At 43.4% G+C, this 23,175-nt stretch overlaps 1 long non-coding RNA gene across 1 annotated transcript; it reads right to left on the reverse strand.

Moving 5' to 3' along the window:
* Positions 1-750: 750 nt before the first annotated feature.
* Positions 751-14,291, reverse strand: LOC306912569. The gene is made up of 3 exons (XR_013788399.1): positions 14,134-14,291; positions 13,640-13,763; positions 751-1,038 (listed from the first exon to the last, which is right to left on the reverse strand). It is a non-coding gene; the product is annotated as an uncharacterized lncRNA (long non-coding RNA).
* Between the last annotated feature and the right edge of the window lie 8,884 nt (positions 14,292-23,175).

Here is a 23,175-nt window from a genome sequence, read left to right on the forward strand (position 1 = left end):
TAAAACACCAAAAGGGGTTCCCTCCCGAAATGGGTTAATATATTTAACCCATTTAGACCCGAGATAAGATTCTACAAATGAATTCTAAATAGTTTTAGAACTAAACAGTTTTCTGAAAAACGTGTAGATGTTTCTATGTCAGTGGTTCTCAAACGTTTTCATGTCAAGGACCCCCAGGAATTATATGGATTTGGCCGTAGTTTTGAGTTATAAACGTGTGTTGTGAAAGAAGATAATTATATTCAAAGACCTTGCACACATTTTAAAGATTTTTCAAAAAATAGCATAGATCCACAAGCTCCTAGCCGAGCTATGAGCTTGTAGATCTGCTATTTTTCCAACAGCTAAAGTTTACATTAATAGTTCATGTGGTCAAACGCTAAAGTCACACAGATGCATTCCCTTCCCTTCCTAAATAGGTCAACCCATTCTGGACGGGAACCCCTTTTGTTGTTTTAAAAACAATATGTTATACTTTAGCTATTGAAAAATAGCAGACCTACAAGCTCATAGCACGGCACCGAGTGCCGCGCTATGAGCTTGTAGGTCTGCTATTTTTGAAAAATCGTGAGAATGTGGCGCAAATTTGGAATATATATTTTTTCAGGGTGAACGTTTTTAACTTCTGAGGGGTACCTGGAACAACGTATTTTCAGATGGGGGTCGACGTCGGAGGCCAATTACATATAATTTGTGGGGTCCTTGACATGAAATATTGAGCACATAAGGTATTTCAGAAAACGGTCAGGATTTAGAAGACATTTTTTTTAAATTTCGACGTCAGGCCTAAACAGGTTAACATCACATGTTTCTCTCTAGCAGGGGTCCTTTTGCCAAGGACCAAAATAATCAATAAACAAGTTTCTTTTGACTGCAGTACATCTTGTCTGTGTTGCGTCTCTCGCATCAATAGCATTCTTTTTCCCCGAGATTCAGTCGGAGAGATGAATGCGGTCTTGGATCGATCGCTCACAGCGTGTGCCGCGGTGTCCTTCGGCGCAAGTTTTTCTTCAATAGGAGGTCCTCTTTTCAACACAACTAAAACAAAACAATAAATGCATTAGTCCATCAATACGATGTGTTCTCTCCGGCAATAAGGTTTGACTCACTGACAACCGCCTCTGCTCTGTCGGGTGGAAACTTCAATATGTACAAAAACTGTTCTGCTCTTCAGGATTTATTTCATTTGGTTTCACTGCTCATTTTGCTATAGGGTGGGATGGCTCAGGGTCGAGCAGTGGTTCCCAAAGTGGACCCCCAGGAGTCCTTGAGGGAGGTCCAGGGGGTCCCCATGCAGCTAAATGATAGTTTGGAACCAAATGGACCCTTATGGGTCTGTAACTCTGAGAGTGTACAAATGGAACGGGTCCATTTGGTTCCATTTGTACACTCCGAGTTAAATTAACATTGATTTTACAATATAAATTGGGGGTCCCAGAGATAGAAATGCCATTAAATGGGGGTACGTAGCACTGAGTGCCGCACTATGAGCTTGTAGATCTGCTATTTTTGAAAAATCTTGAAAATGTGGCGTAAATCTTTGAATATATATTCTTTCAGAGCGAACGTTTTGAACTCAAATACATGTGCTTCTGCGGGGGCTCCCTGGAACAACATATTTCCAGATGGGGGTCGGCGGCCAAATCCATATAATTCTGGGGGTCCACTGACATGACAGTTTGAGAACCACTGACATTAGAAACATGGGTTTTTCAGAAAACTTTAAGATTTAGAAGACATTTTGTAGAATCGTCCTCAGGTCTAAATGGTTTTACATAAATACTTTTTGAAACGTCTATGGGGAAATTAATGGGAAATGATCTCCCGGTGCCCTCGCAGGGGGGGGGGCGGGACTGTGAGTCTGCGACGCTCTAGAATAGAGTGACTGGAGATGAGACAGACAGCCCGGCGGCAGGCCAGCCTGTAGGGACAGCCACAGTAGCTCTTATCTACTATCGGATGTGTTGGGATTAGCAGCACTCAGCGTGCCAACAGGCAGAATGCATTGTTGAGCTGTCAACAGTGTTGGCGTAGAGTAGACGCCTCAGAGCAGAGACGTAGCATCTCTGGGGACGAGAAGAAAAGGGGGTGACAAGAAAGTGAAAATAGTCGTGGCGCTTGTAACATATTTGTGAGCTTGTAGATCTGCCATTTTTTTTAACGAATAAAAAAAATATATATATGTCTACCGGTGTGACATAATCGATGAGGAATCCAAGCTAATATAAACTGCAGGCTTTCTGTTCCTGCACAGTTGGCATGTTATGAGGAGAGGACTCTCTAAAATGAGACGATGCATCTCAAAGGGCTTATCCTAACAAAAAATAAACAACAACTACCCCCTATTGTGCTGTATATAAAGACTATGTTTTGTTTTGCAAAGGCTCGCAACTCACTTTTGTAATATAATGCTCCAAGTATTTATTCACATTGACAGCAGGCAGGACAGCATTGTGTATAAATGCTTGGAGCATTATATTACAAAAGTGAGTTGCGAGCCTTGGCTTTTCTTCATGATATCTGTTAGTTTAACCGCTTGGCTCAGCACCAAGACCGGAGGATGTGCGCCGTTCTATTTTATTCTGATTGTTTTGGAAATATCCTAAACCACGGGGTCGTATTATAATCGGGGACTAAGACTGTACCGTATTTGGATTTTCCAACGTTCTCTTCAGACATCAACGATCTGTTTCATCAGTAAGAATTACTGTAGATGATTGTTGGCACCAACACTTACAGTATGAGCTATTTGTGAAACGATGCCTTTATTCATTTGTTTTGTTCTCTTCTTTGCCCAGACGTATGCATGACTGGCTCGTTTCAGGTTCCCTGTCTCCTCGGCAGCGCGCGCACGCACGCACGCACGCACGCGCGCGCGCGCACGCACGCACGCATGCACACTCTTCTTTGATCACACGATGCAGTGCTCGTTTGCTTCATTAGGATGCTGAACAGCGGTATTATTGGGAACGACAGCCGTGACATACATCACGTGTACAAAACCGTTCCTCTGCTCATCAGGATTCACGTTAAAAAGCAGCAAAGGTGGCGCTGTGTGTGTGTGTGTGTGTGTGTGTGTGTGTGTGTGTGTGTGTGTGTGTGTGTGTGTGTGTGTGTGTGTGTGTGTGTGTGTGTGTGTGTGTGTGTGTGTGTGTGCACGCGTGCGTGGCGTGCGTGCGGTGTCATGCGTGTTCCCATAATTCATTGCAGTCTTTTTGAGTGTCCATAATAGCTTCCGCTTCTGTTGTTTTGTCACACTATAGTTTGGGCCGACCCGCTGATCCAAATGAACTCTCACTGCGTGACAAGAGGAGTTAACGGGCAATTATGGGCACTAGATTTGCCCGTTAACCTCAAGTGTAGCAGACATATACAGTAATATATGGTAATATACAGGTGTGATGGTACAATATGAGTTAACCGGAGTTTGTTGGAAAGTTTATCGGGAGTTTGCTGTAATATACACATGCTTTTTGCGCAGTGTTTGGTCTTCATTACCATAGATATATATAAACTCTAGATAGCTCACCCGCGCTGTTGGCCAATGGAGAGTGACGTCGTTACGTGTCGGCCATCTTACCTCGGGACACATAACATTGTGTCTATGGGGCATGTACTCTTAAATGACCATAACTTGCTCAATTTTCAACCGATTTTCAAACGGTTTGGTTTGTTATAAACGTCAGAGACGTCCGCATACTTATATGCTTTTATACGACGTTCATATAAAAAAATAAATTAAGCAGATAAGTGTCCTGAATCATAGCCACGTTGACAACGTTTGTAATAAACCAACCCGTTTGTAAATCCGTCAAGATTTGAGCGAGTTATGACTGTTTCTGTTTGAGCTGCCATTGAACATACTGTACTGTAGCCCCGAAGTAAGATGGCTGCCGGGTGAACGACGTCAGAAACTCCGCCTTGAGCCATCTAGTGTTTATATATATCTATGTTCATTACCACCTGCCCACAGCTACGACCATACAGTAAAAAGGTAGACGCCTCATTTACACGTCGCGCCAATGAATTGCAGCGACGTGTATCGCACCGAGGGCGGAAGTAGACTTATATGGACATGAGCCTCCAGTCACGTGACTCACGTCCCTTCATTTCATTACGTTCCTTGGCACCAGCCCGCTGGTAAACGGTAAATGGTGCATTTATATAGTGCCTTTATCCAAGGCGCTTTACATAGATTGTGCATTACATTCACCCATTCACACACACATTCACACACCTTTACACAGATTGTGCATTACATTCACCCATTCACACACACATTCACACACCTTTACATAGATTGTACATTACGTTCACCCATTCACACACACATTCACACACCTTTACAGAGATTGTGCATTACATTCACCCATTCACACACACACTCACACACTCATACACCTTTACATAGATTGTACATTACGTTCACCCATTCACACACACATTCACACACCTTTACAGAGATTGTGCATTACATTCACCCATTCACACACACACACTCACACTCATACACCTTTACATAGATTGTGCATTACGTTCACCCATTCATACACAAACTCATACACCTTTACATAGATTGTGCATTGCGTTCACCCATTCACACACAAACTCATACACCTTTACATAGATTGTGCATTACGTTCACCCATTCACACACCTTTACATAGATTGTGCATTACGTTCACCCATTCACACACAAACTCATACACCTTTACATAGATTGTGCATTACATTCACCCATTCACACACCTTTACATAGATTGTGCATTGCGTTCACCCATTCACACACAAACTCATACACCTTTACATAGATTGTGCATTGCGTTCACCCATTCACACACCTTTACATAGATTGTGCATTGCGTTCACCCATTCACACACACATTCATACACCTTTACATAGATTGTGCATTGCGTTCACACATTCACACACCGATGCCGGAGGAAACCATGCAAGGCACCAACCAGCACATCAGGCGAAGTCTAATCTAACAATCTAATCTGAATGACTTCCCTTGAATGAAAACGTGCTGCGTGTCGTGATGACGTGTCGAGGCTCACATGCATGTTAATGAATCTTGATTCAATTCCCCCCCCCGTTTGATTCCCATTGCTGCGTCGTCCTCCAAACACAGGTGGTTTTGATTACAGAACTACTCCGTTTTTAATTCAAGATGACATCCAGACAGTGAATTACTCGTTTTAAAGTGTCTGCCAACACACACACTGCTTGTAATAAGCAGACATGGCAACACTGGAAGCATTCCTTCAGGCTCCAAGCAGACATGGCAACACTGGAAGCATTCCTTCAGGCTCCAAGCACCCAGCCACCCATATTTGTCTTTCTTTATTTTCTCTGCAGACATCATGCATGGATCCAAAGCTCCGTTTAATCTGTGAACATGATGTTCCACAAGTATTCAAAATACTGTAGATGATTGTTGGCACGAACACTTATAAGCTATTTGTGCAAAGATGATGCATTTTATACTTGCATTTTTTTCTCTCTCTCTTCTTTGGCCCAGATGTATGCGTGACTAGCTCGTTTTCAGATTCCCTGACTCCTCGGCAATACGCACGCACGCACACACGCACGCACGCACGCACGCACGCACGCACGCACGCACGCACGCACGCACGCACGCACGCACGCACTCTTCTTTGATCAGACGATTCAGTGCTCGTTTGCTTTATTAACCCATTTTGGGCGGGAACCCCTTTTGGTGTTTTAAGCATTTTAGCTATTGAAAAATAACAGATCTACAAGCTCGTAGCTTGTAGGTCTGCTATTTTTTTTAAATCGTGAAAATAGTGCAAATCTTTCAATATTATATTCTTTCTTTTTTACTCAAATCTTTGCTTCTGGGGAGGTCCCTGGAACAAAATATTTTGAAATGGGGGTTGGCGGTCAATTTCATATAATTTCTGGGGTCCTTTAGTTTGATCACCACTGATAAAGAAACACAGGTTTTTCTGAACACCGTCATGATTTAGAAGACATTTTGTAGAATCGTTCCCAGGTCAAAATGGGTTAAGATGCTGAGCAGCGGAATTGGGAACGACAGCCGTGACACGTCGTGTGAAGCGTCTGTCGGGTGGAAACCTCATAACGTCCAAAACCAACCGTTACTCATCAGGATTCACGTTAAAAAAGCAGCAAAGGTGGCAGATCTACAAGCTCGCAATGTGTTTTGAGCTTGTAGATCTGCTTTTGTGTGACCCTATAGCTGTAGAGTGATCAAGTAGGGAAAACACAAAGGGCAACATTTCCGTCCTGCAAGATAAACCCCTTATACCGTAACTTCTTTGCCTGTATTTTTTACACTTTAAGAAAAAAAAATGAATAGTTAAAATGGCCAATCTACAAGCTCACAGGCAAGGAATTGCCTTTTTTTTTAAAGGCAAGGGGTTTAGTTTAGGGATAAGGGGTTTAGTTTAGGGATAAGGGGTTTAGTTTAGGGATAAGGGGTTTAGTTTAGGGACAAGGGGTTTAGTTTAGGGACAAGGGGTTTAGTTTAGGGACAAGGGGTTTAGTTTAGGGACAAGGGGTTTAGTTTAGGGACAAGGGGTTTAGTTTAGGGACAAGGGGTTTAGTTTAGGGACAAGGGGTTTAGTTTAGGGACAAGGGGTTTAGTTTAGGGACAAGGGGTTTAGTTTAGGGACAAGGGGTTTAGTTTAGGGACAAGGGGTTTAGTTTAGGGACAAGGGGTTTAGTTTAGGGACAAGGGGTTTAGTTTAGGGACAAGGGGTTTAGTTTAGGGACAAGGGGTTTAGTTTAGGGACAAGGGGTTTAGTTTAGGGACAAGGGGTTTAGTTTAGGGACAAGGGGTTTAGTTTAGGGACAAGGGGTTTAGTTTAGGGACAAGGGGTTTAGTTTAGGGATAAGGGGTTTAGTTTAGGGATAAGGGGTTTAGTTTAGGGATAAGGGGTTTAGTTTAGGGATAAGGGGTTTAGTTTAGGGATAAGGGGTTTAGTTTAGGGATAAGGGGTTTAGTTTAGGGATAAGGGGTTTAGTTTAGGGATAAGGGGTTTAGTTTAGGGATAAGGGGTTTAGTTTAGGGATAAGGGGTTTAGTTTAGGGATAAGGGGTTTAGTTTAGGGATAAGGGGTTTAGTTTAGGGATAAGGGGTTTAGTTTAGGGATAAGGGGTTTAGTTAGGGATAAGGGGTTTAGTTAGGGATAAGGGGTTTAGTTAGGGATAAGGGGTTTAGTTTAGGGATAAGGGGTTTAGTTTAGGGATAAGGGGTTTAGTTTAGGGATAAGGGGTTTAGTTTAGGGACAAGGGGTTTAGTTTAGGGACAAGGGGTTTAGTTTAGGGACAAGGGGTTTAGTTTAGGGACAAGGGGTTTAGTTTAGGGACAAGGGGTTTAGTTTAGGGACAAGGGGTTTAGTTTAGGGACAAGGGGTTTAGTTTAGGGACAAGGGGTTTAGTTTAGGGACAAGGGGTTTAGTTTAGGGACAAGGGGTTTAGTTTAGGGACAAGGGGTTTAGTTTAGGGACAAGGGGTTTAGTTTAGGGACAAGGGGTTTAGTTTAGGGACAAGGGGTTTAGTTTAGGGACAAGGGGTTTAGTTTAGGGACAAGGGGTTTAGTTTAGGGACAAGGGGTTTAGTTTAGGGACAAGGGGTTTAGTTTAGGGACAAGGGGTTTAGTTTAGGGACAAGGGGTTTAGTTTAGGGATAAGGGGTTTAGTTTAGGGATAAGGGGTTTAGTTTAGGGATAAGGGGTTTAGTTTAGGGATAAGGGGTTTAGTTTAGGGATAAGGGGTTTAGTTTAGGGATAAGGGGTTTAGTTTAGGGATAAGGGGTTTAGTTTAGGGATAAGGGGTTTAGTTTAGGGATAAGGGGTTTAGTTTAGGGATAAGGGGTTTAGTTAGGGATAAGGGGTTTAGTTAGGGATAAGGGGTTTAGTTAGGGATAAGGGGTTTAGTTTAGGGATAAGGGGTTTAGTTTAGGGATAAGGGGTTTAGTTTAGGGATAAGGGGTTTAGTTTAGGGATAAGGGGTTTAGTTTAGGGATAAGGGGTTTAGTTTAGGGATAAGGGGTTTAGTTTAGGGATAAGGGGTTTAGTTTAGGGATAAGGGGTTTAGTTTAGGGATAAGGGGTTTAGTTTAGGGATAAGGGGTTTAGTTTAGGGATAAGGGGTTTAGTTAGGGATAAGGGGTTTAGTTAGGGATAAGGGGTTTAGTTTAGGGATAAGGGGTTTAGTTTAGGGATAAGGGGTTTAGTTTAGGGATAAGGGGTTTAGTTTAGGGATAAGGGGTTTAGTTTAGGGATAAGGGGTTTAGTTTAGTTTAGGGATAAGGGGTTTAGTTTAGTTTAGGGATAAGGGGTTTAGTTTAGGGATAAGGGGTTTAGTTTAGGGATAAGGGGTTTAGTTTAGGGATAAGGGGTTTAGTTTAGGGATAAGGGGTTTAGTTTAGGGATAAGGGGTTTAGTTTAGGGATAAGGGGTTTAGTTTAGGGATAAGGGGTTTAGTTTAGGGATAAAGGGTTTAGTTTAGGGATAAGGGGTTTAGTTTAGGGATAAGGGGTTTAGTTTAGGGATAAGGGGTTTAGTTTAGGGATAAAGGGGTTTAGTTTAGGGATAAGGGGTTTAGTTTAGGGATAAGGGGTTTAGTTTAGGGATAAGGGGTTTAGTTTAGGGATAAGGGGTTTAGTTTAGGGATAAGGGGTTTAGTTTAGGGATAAGGGGTTTAGTTTAGGGATAAGGGGTTTAGTTTAGGGATAAGGGGTTTAGTTTAGGGATAAGGGGTTTAGTTTAGGGATAAGGGGTTTAGTTTAGGGATAAGGGGTTTAGTTTAGGGATAAGGGGTTTAGTTTAGGGATAAGGGGTTTAGTTTAGGGATAAGGGGTTTAGTTTAGGGATAAGGGGTTTAGTTTAGGGATAAGGGGTTTAGTTTAGGGATAAGGGGTTTAGTTTAGGGATAAGGGGTTTAGTTTAGGGATAAGGGGTTTAGTTTAGGGATAAGGGGTTTAGTTTAGGGATAAGGGGTTTAGTTTAGGGATAAGGGGTTTAGTTTAGGGATAAGGGGTTTAGTTTAGGGATAAGGGGTTTAGTTTAGGGATAAGGGGTTTAGTTTAGGGATAAGGGGTTTAGTTTAGGGATAAGGGGTTTAGTTTAGGGATAAGGGGTTTAGTTTAGGGATAAGGGGTTTAGTTTAGGGATAAGGGGTTTAGTTTAGGGATAAGGGGTTTAGTTTAGGGATAAGGGGTTTAGTTTAGGGATAAGGGGTTTAGTTTAGGGATAAGGGGTTTAGTTTAGGGATAAGGGGTTTAGTTTAGGGATAAGGGGTTTAGTTTAGGGATAAGGGGTTTAGTTTAGGGATAAGGGGTTTAGTTTAGGGATAAGGGGTTTAGTTTAGGGATAAGGGGTTTAGTTTAGGGATAAGGGGTTTAGTTTAGGGATAAGGGGTTTAGTTTAGGGATAAGGGGTTTAGTTTAGGGATAAGGGGTTTAGTTTAGGGATAAGGGGTTTAGTTTAGGGATAAGGGGTTTAGTTTAGGGATAAGGGGTTTAGTTTAGGGATAAGGGGTTTAGTTTAGGGATAAGGGGTTTAGTTTAGGGATAAGGGGTTTAGTTTAGGGATAAGGGGTTTAGTTTAGGGATAAGGGGTTTAGTTTAGGGATAAGGGGTTTAGTTTAGGGATAAGGGGTTTAGTTTAGGGATAAGGGGTTTAGTTTAGGGATAAGGGGTTTAGTTTAGGGATAAGGGGTTTAGTTTAGGGATAAGTTTAGGGATAAGGGGTTTAGTTTAGGGATAAGGGGTTTAGTTTAGGGATAAGGGGTTTAGTTTAGGGATAAGGGGTTTAGTTTAGGGATAAGGGGTTTAGTTTAGGGATAAGGGGTTTAGTTTAGGGATAAGGGGTTTAGTTTAGGGATAAGGGGTTTAGTTTAGGGATAAGGGGTTTAGTTTAGGGATAAGGGGTTTAGTTTAGGGATAAGGGGTTTAGTTTAGGGATAAGGGGTTTAGTTTAGGGATAAGGGGTTTAGTTTAGGGATAAGGGGTTTAGTTTAGGGATAAGGGGTTTAGTTTAGGGATAAGGGGTTTAGTTTAGGGATAAGGGGTTTAGTTTAGGGATAAGGGGTTTAGTTTAGGGATAAGGGGTTTAGTTTAGGGATAAGGGGTTTAGTTTAGGGATAAGGGGTTTAGTTTAGGGATAAGGGGTTTAGTTTAGGGATAAGGGGTTTAGTTTAGGGATAAGGGGTTTAGTTTAGGGATAAGGGGTTTAGTTTAGGGATAAGGGGTTTAGTTTAGGGATAAGGGGTTTAGTTTAGGGATAAGGGGTTTAGTTTAGGGATAAGGGGTTTAGTTTAGGGATAAGGGGTTTAGTTTAGGGATAAGGGGTTTAGTTTAGGGATAAGGGGTGTGGTTTAGGGATAAGGGGTGTGGTTTAGGGATAAGGGGTGTGGTTTAGGGATAAGGGGTTTAGTTTAGGGATAAGGGGTTTAGTTTAGGGATAAGGGGTTTAGTTTAGGGATAAGGGGTGTGGTTTAGGGATAAGGGGTGTGGTTTAGGGATAAGGGGTTTAGTTTAGGGATAAGGGGTGTGGTTTAGGGATAAGGGGTGTGGTTTAGGGATAAGGGGTGTGGTTTAGGGATAAGGGGTGTGGTTTAGGGATAAGGGGTGTGGTTTAGGGATAAGGGGTTTAGCATGGACGGAAATAGACCCATGAGGTTTCTGCACCGACCGCCACGAAATAATGCTTAATTATGCTTCATGCTGACAGACAGGGCGTGTGTGTGTGTGTGTGTGTGTGTGTGTGTGTGTGTGTGTGTGTGTGTGTGTGTGTGTGTGTGTGTGTGTGTGTGTGTGTTCCGACATGTCCATGGATGCTTGCTTGAGTTGTAGAAAAATGAAATGCCAACGACATGGCATCTCTTCTCTGCGTGTGTTGGGTATAATTATGCAACAATTGCTTTGATATTTGGCAGCTCAGAGGGCATGTCCATTAGACGTGTGTGTGTGCGTGCGTGCGTGCGTGCGTGCGTGTGTGCGTGCGTGCGTGTGTGTGTGCGTGCGTGTGTGCGTGTGTACGTGCCACACAGATTGTAAGACTGGCTAAAAGAAGGGCAAAACAAGTATCGTATAATGCCTTTATCATTTTATACGGAGACAATACTGTCACCTTTATCCATAACGAGTAGTTATTATGTGTCTAGTTTATACAGATCTTGCATTGCGAACGCACGCACGCACGCACGCACGCACGCACGCACGCACGCACGCACGCACGCACGCACGCACGCACAAGATAAACACTGAACAGGGAGCTACTAGGAAGTCGGAACACAGGAAGCAGTGAAGTACAAGCAGGATAAATGGCATGGAATAATACTTTTCACTATGTTTTTTGTATTTGTTGTATTACCATGCATGTTTTTTTGTTCTTCTTACTCTAAATCGCTCTGGATTAAGAGCGTCTTCTAAATGCCAGAATTGCAAATTGTTAAGATTGGGAGTGAGTCTGCAGTTCTACTTGCAACGGGGAGTTCGTTCCACAGTTTCGGAGCCAGAAGGGAGACGAGTCTGGGATGTGGAGTGTTTGTCGCCCGGATGTTTTTTTGTGAAAGTTCTGCCAGCTTCCCTGTGTTGGCTGATCTGAGTGAGCGGGGGGTGGGTGGGGGGGGGGGGGGGGTTAACCCATTCTGGGCGGGAACCCCTTTTGGTGTTTCAAGCATCATGTTGTACTTTAGCTATTGAAAAATAGCAGATCTACAAGCTCGTAGGCTTGTAGGTCTGCTATTTTAGAAAATGTGTGAAAATGTGGCGCAAATCTTTGAATATATATTCTTTCAGAGCGAACGTTTTTAACTCAAATCTTTGCTTCTGGGGGGGAGGGTCCCTGAAATTACATATTTACAGATGGGGCTCGGCGGCCAAATACATATGTTTTTGGGGGTCCTTGACATGAAAATGTTTTAGAACGACTGGATTTTTCAGAAAACTGTCAGGATTTAGAAGGAATTTGTAGAATGGTCCTCAGGTCTAAACGGGTTAATCATATTTCTTACCTCTGGCTACCGGCCCCACATTCATCAAAACCGCTGGATTTCTGCCCTACATTCATCCAAATCCTGGCCAGACGGCTAAAAGGCTAAACTAATCCGTGATGAGGCTTTAGTCATGAAGCCAGAGGCCTGCTAACAATGGTCTGGCGCTCAGGTATGGACACAGCGGAGAATAGAACAGATGTGTGCATGTGTGTGCCATTCGTGTGCGTGCGTGCGCACACACAGTAATATTATGTATCGGTTTGTGTTTCTCGCTAAAGTCTACTCCTGTCTGCCAGACAATGGCTGTAGACACCATTAGTTTGTGTGTGCGCGTGTGTGCGTCTCATTTGTGCAGTAATAAATTATCCTGCTGCTCAAAGCCGTTGCACTGGGAGAGCAAAGATAGACGCACGCACGCACGCACGCACGCACGCACGCACGCACGCACGCACGCACCCACCATGAAAATAGGTGTTGCCACCTGAAGGCCAGTGATGAACCAAGAGCCACAACTGCCACACGATCTTGCTCAAAATGTGAATATCAATTTTTCCTCCACAAGAACTGAGATCACGATTCTCATTTTCTCATGAAAATATGTACTGTATGGCCTTTAGTCTGTAGTTGCTGAACATTACTACATTCATTATATATAAATATGTATGGCCTTTAGTCTGTAGTTGCTGAACATTACTACATTCATTATATATAAATATGTATGCTCTTTAGTCTGTAGTTGCTGAACATTACTACATTCATTATATATAAATATGTATGGTATTTAGTCTGTAGTTGCTGAACATTAATACTTTCAAACTGTGGCAGCTACTACAGACAACATCAAAGTGCTTGACCTAAACCTCTCTTGACCTAAAGTCTCTCTCTAAAATGAATTGGACAGCCAACTAGTGCTGCACAATTCTTTCTCAAATTTAAAGAAATTAGATCGCACAGGTGTCTGAATCTAGATCACAATGTTTTTCTGTTTTAATTAATTGTGCCGAACAAGCCACAACACAACAGACGCACAGTAGACCCACATCAGTCTTCCGTTTCTAAATGGACTATTTTTAAATGATGGCTGTAACAGTACAGTACTGTTACAGTACAGTAGTGTTACAGTACGTCAAGGGGAGGAGGGGAGGGGATGGGAGGGGAGAGGGAAGGGGAGGGGAGAGGGGGGGCTGAGAGGGGAGGGGAGAGGGGGGGCTGAGAGGGGAGGGGAGAGGGGGAGGGGAGGGGAGCAGAACACATCCATCAAAGCTGTGTTCAGACACAAGTCAGGTGTCAGACACAAGGCAAGTGTTTTTAATGCAGCTCAGTAAGGGCATATGTCGACCCCGCCCGCTCCCCTCCGCCCCACCCCCTCCTGGTGCTGCGGCCATCTTGGAAACTAAACACAATATAAACAATGTGAGAAGGGTGGGGCCGAGAAAGGCCCTTATTGTCTGTCAGTCAGACACAACGCCACGCAATACACAAGCTCTCTATAGTCGCGTAAACCTTCAAATCCAGAGCCGGAACCATGCAGTCACTGAACATTTGTCATCGCCACACTGTCCCAAACATTGACAGCTGGAATCACATTAGTATACACACAGCATACAACACAAGCAGCAGCAGCAGAATATAAAAAAGGTTCCAACCTTCTGTGTTCTACTTGACTTCATCAGTTGTGGAAGTTAAGTCCAGGGTCAAACTGTGGAAGCCGTCATGGATAGAGAGACAGAGCCTCTCCCTCTCTCTAGTTCCGATGAGTCCTCCATGTCCCTGCCACAGACAGACAGACAGACAGACAGACAGAAAAAGAAAGAGTTTTACATTATAAAAGAGCTACACCTAGAACTGTGACTATAGGTATTTGTGTATGCCTAAATTAATTTAGAGATTCAATAGTAAATAGGTTCTAAAGCTTGCTTATTTAAACTATAGCCGCAATTTGCAACTCTAGATGTTTTTTTATAATGGGATGAATCTAGAGTTGCAAATTGCGGCTATATTTTTAAACCACACATTATGTGCTTTACTAGGCCTTCTGCAACACAGCTCAATAAACATGTATTCACACAATTCAGCTCTATTGCGGCCTACAATGCAATAAAGCTGAATGTTAATGCTAACAGTAGCATGGCTAACTCACCTGGTCATGAAGCTAATTAGGTTCTCTTTTCAACTGTCAGTCACACATTGTCTTTTTTTTTGCAGCTTTCACTCCCTGATAACACACTGGGTGACAACTGCACTCAACTTCCATGTGGTTGAATCCTACGTTAATAGTTTGATTTCACTGGTTTTCTTCCAAACATAACAGAGCTGTGTCAAACTGTCTGTCTGTCTGAAGCAGGTAGGCTATAGGGGCAGGGGCCGGGGAAACAGGTGGATTTAAAGGTCTCCTTAGGGAGCGTGTGGCAATAACGTGTTTCCTTCTAGTAGGCCTGGGGTTCTCAACCCGTGGGTCGCGACCCCTCGGGGGGTCGCCAAATTTATTTTTAAATTTTATTTTCACGATTTTTCAAAAATAGCAGACCTACAAGCTCGTAGCGCGCCACTCGGTGGCGCGCTATGAGCTTGTAGATCTGCTATTTTTCAACAGCTAAATTATAACAATGCTTAAAACATCAAAAGGGGTTCCCGCCCAAAATGGTTTAAGGTTATTGTAGCAGTCAATTTATATTGGGGGTCGGGAGGGGGCGGGGGTCCCGAGACATTGCCAAAGCATTTCCGGGGGTACCCGGCCATAAACGTTGAGAACCCCTGTAGTAGGCTACTAATATTTCAAAAGATAATCAAAAGAAACATTCCCAAAAAAAGGAGAAATGTTCATGAATTAAAAACAAAATTCAATGATTATATTTTTTTCCACAGTAATTTTGCATCAAAGAAAATACATTCCATAAATTAGAAAACTAATGTTTACGTAGTAACCCTGAGACCCACAAGTAGCAGATCTACAGTTGCGAGCTTGTAGATCGGCTATTAGGGCTGAAGTGGTCAGTGTGTTTTGTAAGGATATTGAAAGTAACTAATTAGTAAGTAGTACTAGTAAATGGTGCATTTATTTAGTGCTTTCTATCCAAAGCCACTTCACATAGATTATGCATATTCACCCATTCACACACACACACACACACACACACACACACACACACACACACACACACACACACACACACACACACACACACACACACACACACACACACACACACACACACACACACACACACACACACACACACACACACACGGTATTGTAAATTGTAAATGCTAAAAAGTAAATGTAGCCTACTTCCTTACTTTACACAACTGTGTGTGTGTGATTATTTTAGTCAGGAATTATGTCTAAGATATGTCTAGAATATACCGGCATAAACCTCACGGAATAAAATATGATCCTTTCCTCTCCATATACAATCTCATTTAGCCCTGGAGAGAGTTATATTTTCACATACAGTATATGGATAAAAGAGAAGAGGAAAAGGCTTCTATCTGTGCTTGGATGCTTCGCGTCTCAATAACTCTGTCAGGCTGTCACACTTCAGCGTACCTCACAATGAATCATGAATATAGTGTTCACCCAAAGTTACATTTCACTGCAACCTACCAGCACGGCTTCCTGATGCCCCAAGGATACAGTATACACCACTACTACTACTCATATTGTACTATTGCCTTATATACTTGGTATGGCTTTTCAAATCTCACCTCGAACAACCAGAATCATCTTCATTGTCACATTTGAAGCATTCACTACATCCCTTTTGAGTTTGAATCTAATCTTTGGTGTCGGCCTTGGAGGTTTTGCATCTGTGGGGATGTCATTTCCCGTGGTCTCTGACTCCCCCGAAATGCGCTGAATGTGTATTCAGAGGGGTACAGCTAGACGGGGAGACCTTAGCTGAACCATTTATCAACAAAGTTCTGAGTCGGCTGATTGCGGTTCTGGGAGTGCACGCAGAAAAGCGGGTGCGTGTGTGTGTGTACTGTATGTGCGCCACATGTTCCCAGTGCCAGCCTTCAAAGGCCTTATGTAACGGTATACTGAAGATAAGATATCTCCAGTTCTGCTGACTTTTGCAACAACATGTTTTTGTCCAGGATGACAGGTGGTCAGTGGCTGTGGGGCAATAAGTAAACATAAGCCGATCAATAGGGCCTCTTCTAGTACACATTGTCAGTGAAATTATTTTGTTATTGTTTCCCAGAAAAAGACAAAATAAAACAAAGAAGGGTGGGGGGAGGGGGGGATGAAGGCACATTTAAATACACACAACATATCCATCCAAAGTTCCAAACATTAATTATGTACATGATAAAAAAAATAATGTGCACAAGCATATAGAAGCTGCTATACTGTTCATGACTTGGGCGGCTGTGGCTCAGGAGGTAGAGCAGGTGGTCCAATGATCCCTGGGTCGGAGGTTCGAATCCCGGCTCCTCCTGTCCACATGTCGAAGTGTCCTTGGGCAAGACACTGAACCCTACATTGCCTCCGATGAGTCGGTCGGTGTGAGCTCGCCACCGTTGGTGTGTGAATGTGGGAAGTGAGGACGCTGGCGTCGACTGTTCGCCGCTTCACCTCCCAATGTATGAATGAATTAACCATTGTAAAGCGCCGCCGCCTTGAGCACTTGGAAAAGCGCTATAAAAATGCAATTCATTATTGTGCGTTGAGAGTGCATGAGATTAGGGTGCAGAGTATCAGCCAAGTGTTCAACACAAACAAGGAGTTCTTTGGAGCAGGCTTCAGGGTCTATAATAGGACAGTGGTTTTCAACCCTTTTCCATTATTGCCAGGCGGAAGGGATGGGAAGAGAGTATGTTTTACACTCCGTCCGTGTGTGTGTGTGCGTGCGTGCGTGCGTGCGTGCGTGCGTGCGTGCGTGCGTGCGTGCGTGCGTGCGTGCGTGCGTGCGTGTCCGTCCGTCTGTGTACAGCTAATCTCCGGCACCGTTAACCCGGTCAATGCCAAATTTAGTATATTTCGTATATTATATATACGAATATTTCATATTCCATCCTAATTGGCTAACATTGGCTTTCAAAGTTGGCAGGATTGGCCCGTTTTGAACAAAAAGCCTCAAATCATGAACGCAGCATGCAATTTACGTGAAATCTTTCATGGACTTTCCTACTAGGCTGAGGAATATATCCCACCCTTTTCACATTGGCCTGTTATAGCGCCACCGACAGTACAGGTGGATTTTTGCAAAACATTTTTTTTGAAATCATTCAATTTCCATCCAAGGCATAAGAAGAAATGGCACCCTTTTCACATTGGCCTATACACACTGCCCTGGTGGAGACCTGTCCTATTATAGCGCCACCAGGAGGCCACAACCTGACCTGCCCTGGTGGAGACCTGTCCTATTATAGCGCCACCAGGAGGCCACAACCTGACCTGCCCTGGTGGAGACCTGTCCTATTATAGCGCCACCAGGAGGCCACAACCTGACCTGCCCTGGTGGAGACCTGTCCTATTATAGCGCCACCAGGAGGCCACAACCTGACCTGCCCTGGTGGAGACCTGTCCTATTATAGCGCCACCAGGAGGCCACAACCTGACCTGCCCTGGTGGAGACCTGTCCTATTATAGCGCCACCAGGAGGCCACAACCTGACCTGGCCTGGTGGAGACCTGTCCTGTTATAGCGCCACCAGGAGGCCACAACCTGACCTGCCCTGGTGGAGACCTGTCCTATTATAGCGCCACCAGGAGGCCACAACCTGACCTGCCCTGGTGGAGACCTGTCCTATTATAGCGCCACCAGGAGGCCACAACCTGACCTGCCCTGGTGGAGACCTGTCCTTTTATAACGCCACCAGGAGGCCACAACCTGACCTGCCCTGGTGGAGACCTGTCCTATTATAGCGCCACCAGGAGGCCACAACCTGACCTGCCCTGGTGGAGACCTGTCCTATTATAGCGCCACCAGGAGGCCACAACCTGACCTGCCCTGGTGGAGACCTGTCCTATTATAACGCCACCAGGAGGCCACAACCTGACCTGCCCTGGTGGAGACCTGTCCTATTATAGTGCCACCAGGAGGCCACAACCTGACCTGCCCTGGTGGAGACCTGTCCTATTATAGCGCCACCAGGAGGCCACAACCTGACCTGCCCTGGTGGAGACCTGTCCTATTATAGCGCCACCAGGAGGCCACAACCTGACCTGCCCTGGTGGAGACCTGTGCCCCGAGGGGCACTTTATCTTTGACTCTGCATTTGAGCCACGGACCACCATGTCATGAGATATAGCCTCTCAGACCCAAAACTTAGAATATTTAGTTTTCATTGGATAAGATAATGCAGATGTTTAATAATTTAACTCTTCGGAGCGTAAAATGAAACTAAATTGATCTGTAAGGGTCTATAGGAGCATTCAGTGATTTGGGTGATTTGGAAAAATACCTGGTCCACCCGGTAACAAGATGTGCACATGCACACGCTCTACAGTGGGGGAAGTACAACAGACCAACAGCATGTGCACCAATGCCAGCCACACTCGATCATGATTGGAGGAAGGCCCCTCTCATCCTGATTGGATGATGAAGGCTTTGCCACCCAAAGCCCAAACCGAAACTAGGGTTTTTTGACCCCAGGGGCTCACTGGGGACAGGGAGGAACTCCTTATATGGTCAGCACACTTTATAGAGCGTCGCAGTCCCGCCTCCTACCCTGGACCAGGAAATGAAATCCAATGCATTATTCTCATAGACATTTCTTAAAGTATTTATTTAAAGACGGTTACGCCGCGGACAAAGCCAACTCGAGTCGTGACAACTCATGACAACACAAACAATATTTTGGACCAAACAAATAATTACAAAGAAGAAAGAAACGGCAGGTTACAACACTTTTTTTTTGTTGTTTTTCTTCTTTGTAATTATTTGTTTGGTCCAAAATATTGTTTGTGTTGTCATGAGTTGTCACGACTCGAGTTGGCTTTGTCCGCGGCGTAACCGTCTTTAAATAAATACTTTAAGAAATGTCTATGAGAATAATGCATTGGATTTCATTTCCTGGTCCAGGGTAGGAGGCGGGACTGCGACGCTCTATAGTAGGGAGGGTTATCCAAAAAATAAGAAAAAATAAGTGATATTTGAATTAAGTGAAATCACTGAATATACCTTAAAGAAAGAAAGAAAGAAAGAAAGAAAGAAAGAAAGAAAGAAAGAAAGAAAGAAAGAAAGAAAGAAAGAAGCATTTTTTAAACATGCACATTCACATTTTAAAAGAGCTGACTAGGGTATATATAAGCTTACATTAATTGAGAGATTAAATACAAATCTAGCTGTGATGCTCCAACATCACTTTTAATTAAACCATCGTTGGTAAACAGCGAGGGTTTAACGCATTTAGGCCTGACTTAGAAATGTACGTCTTCTAAATCCTGACAGTTTTCTGAAATACCCATGTTTCTATATCAGTGGTTCTCCATATTTCATGTCAAGGACCCCAAAAATGACATGTAATTGGCCGCCGACCCCCCATCTGAAAATATGTTGTTCCAGGAACCCCACAGAAGCAAAGATTTGAGTTAAAAACGTTGGCTCTGAAAAAAATATATATTCAAAGATTTGCGCCACATTTTGACTGATTTTTCAAAAATAGCAGACCTACAAGCTCGTAGCGCGCCACTCGGTGGCGCGCTATGAGCTTGTAGATCTGCTATTTTTCAATAGCTGAATTATAACATAATATTTAAAACACCAAAAGGGGTTCCCGCCCAAAATGGGTTAATTTACCGAAGCAGTGTGGAGGAAAACAAATAGCATCCTCAATGATATTCAATCATCTGAAGGTGCACAGACACACAGACAGAGTGTTATTGGCAAGTGTTCAACACAAACAAGCTCATTTTCTTCCCCTCGCCTCTGCGTGTAGGAGAGGAGACATGGTTTTTATCTCGTATAGACCCGGGCCTCCCTCCCTGCCTTGCACGGCACATGAGACGAGACGAGCAGATAAGGCAGGACACAATGAGGGAGCAGAACAACAACAAGCTCTCTCTTTTGTCTTATCCTGCGTGGCCCGTGTGTTGACGAGGCTCTGGGTCTGGGCCGCTGTGTTGTTTTCACTGCTGTTAAGCCATTCGGGACGGGAATCCTCTTTCGGTGTTTCTAGGGATTATGTTATACTTTAAGCTATTGGAAAATAGCAGATCTATACAAACATAACAGATCTACAAGGTCGTAGCGCGGCACCGAGTGCCGCGCTACGACCTTGTAGATCTGTTATTTTTTTAATGTATTTATTGTGAAAATGTGGTGCACATCTTTGAATTTATATTCTTTCAGAGCGAACGTTTTTAACTCAAATCTTTGCTTCTGGGGCGGTCCCTGGAACAACATATTTTCAGATGGGGGGTCGACGAATTACATATCATTTTTGGGGTCCTTGACTTGACATAGTTTGAGAACCACTGACCAACTTTCAGAAAAGTTTTTAGATTTTGAAGACATTTTATAGAATCTGTTCTCAGGTCAAAATGTGTTAACCGATCACATGCCACCGTTGACTGCGTTGCTGAGGCAGCGGTGCCAACAGAATGCACGAAGAAGGCCGCGAAGAAGACCCCGTGAACCGGCCCCGTGACCCGGAAGTACAAATCGGCCATTTTCGAGCCATCGCCAATCACCTTCGCTAGCGTCAGAAGCGCTAATTAATATGCTAACCGGGACGTCGCAATATTTTTTTTATTGAGCTCCTATCATCGTCCTCAATCCTCAATCTGAGCCTCAATTCTGAGAAAAAATGTATGTGCATGAGTTTTGGAATTCCGATGACGTCACACCATAGGAAGCAAGGGTTTGCGATGTGTAAGGTAAAACGCGGTAAATATAACAGTATTCATTCTGGATGAATATAAATCAATACAAGCCGAGAATTCTCGTCTTGGCACATGCCAGGTTTAAGCTCTATATACGAGAAATCTCGAATCTGGCATAGATTGTGTTAACCCATTTTGGGGCGGGAACCCCATTTGGTGTTTTAAAGCATTATGTTATACTTTAGCTATTGAACAATAGCAGATCTACAAGCTCATAGCGCGGCACCGAGTGGCGTGCTACGAGCTTGTAGGTCTGCTATTTTTGAAAAATCGTGAAAATGTGGCGCAAATCTTTGAATATAATATTCTTTCGGAGCGAACGTTTTGAACTCAAATATTAGCTTCTGAGAGGTCCCTGGAACTTCATATTTACAGATGGGGGGTCAGTGGCCAAATACAGATAATTTCTGGGGTCCTTGACATGATATAGTTTGAGCACCACTGACATAGAAACATAGGGTTTTTCAGAAAACTGTCGATGATTTGAAGACATTTTTTAAATCAGGCTTAAATGGGTTAACAGCAGCACAGCACAATAGACGGTAGAGAGCAGGGGGGGCATCTATAATAATGACGGAACATGATTGCTTTCAGTTGATTACACCTGTGCTTCTCAGACTACGGGGTTGTTCGCTGTCCCATTGTGTGGGTCACGGACCCACCGGAGCTGCTTGGCAACGAGAGAGGATAATAAGTGGAACGCAGGTCCTTTGTTTCCCCTTTGTTTCCTGAAAGATAAGGATGTTTCATCATCATTAAGTTCATTATACAATCCATTACGGGCCATTAAGGGCTCTCTAGTCAATAGTTATCAGATAGAGTAGCATAGAGGTTGTGTAGAATGAGAAATAAAATAATAGATAGCCTGGGCAGCATTCCTTTTCGGGTTTACGATCCGGTCGGGAGTGGATGATATCGCTACGTCATGTTGTAGTCATTGTTTTGTAGTCATCTAGACTATTGTTAATCGACCGGACAGAGACGGTATAATGTAGCCATGTCCGGTCTCCTGTTACAGGCCCAATGGTGTATTTATAATGTGGTATAATTATAATGATGTAATCTGCTATGTAAGAAGCTTAGGTGTTTTAGTTGGTTATTCATTTGATCCATTGTTTGTGAACTGTCATGTCGGTTCATTGTCAATGTCTATCATTCTAATGTAAGTAAAAGTGTCCTGTAAATGGTGCATTTATATAGTGCATTACATTCACACACCTTTACATAGATTGTGCATTCACACATTCATACACACATTCATACACCGATGACAAAGGAAACAATGCAAGGCACCAACCTGCACATCGGGAGCAATTAGGGGTTCAGAGTCTTGCTCAAGGACACTTCGACACTAACTCTGGGGGAGCCCACAGGGTTCGAACTGGCGACCTTGCGGTTACCATCCAGCCACTCTACCCCTGAGCCACCGCCGCCGCTGTAAGTCCATATGGGTTGGGTTTCCTTGGAAACATGACATTTAAAAAAGAAAAATCAATCAATCAGGCTGTCACAAACTGCAAGGTTAATTTCCCCTCCGCTCCACAAGGAGACTCCACAGTGGTTTAGGAAGTACCTGTGGCAGTGCCTCACTGCCTCCCTCACTGCCTCCCTCTCACTTCTTCCCAATAAAGCTGGCCTGGATCAAAGAGATTCTATATAAAGAGGCGACACTCCCATTAAGTCCCATAGTAACAACCAGCGCCCAGTGCCTCCGCCATATTGGTGTGATGACGCAACTTCCGGTTGCTCTAAAAAACATTAAAAAGTCCTTTTCATTCTATTCTACTTCTAATATTATCCTTCTACAGGACTGGTCTGTGTTGAACAGCGAAAAGGTATTATAAATATGCATGCTACTTAATTATTTACTCATAATTTATCATATTTATGAATGGATCAAAGCTGATATTACTTTAGTAACATATTCATTCAGAATATAAGTAGGCCTATGTGCGTGAACGTGCATGGGCGTGGCCTATGCGTGTAAACGTGCGTCCAAAATTGAATTCAGATTTTAGTGCAATGGAAAGGAAAAGATATAACTACAACCATTATAAAGCATTATTGTTTGATATAGCCTACATGAAACCTTTCTCCCCAGACAGTCAGAACATCAAGTCATCTTTATTCATGTGGCACATTTAAAAACAACAGTTAAGCCAAAGTGCTTTCCAATGGGTCATGACCAACATGATACTGTATGCAGTCTATGATAATATGTAACAGCAATGGTGATTTTCACTGTGTAGCATTATCTGGGTGATCAAGCCAGGCCAGCCTAAACAGCTATAAGTGATCATGTGCTCACTTTGCTCAATTATTTTTGATTCATTTAGAGCAGACAGCAGAG

The sequence above is a fragment of the Electrona antarctica genome (assembly GCF_951216825.1).
Source record: "Electrona antarctica genome assembly, chromosome: 19".
Taxonomy (NCBI): domain Eukaryota; kingdom Metazoa; phylum Chordata; class Actinopteri; order Myctophiformes; family Myctophidae; genus Electrona; species Electrona antarctica.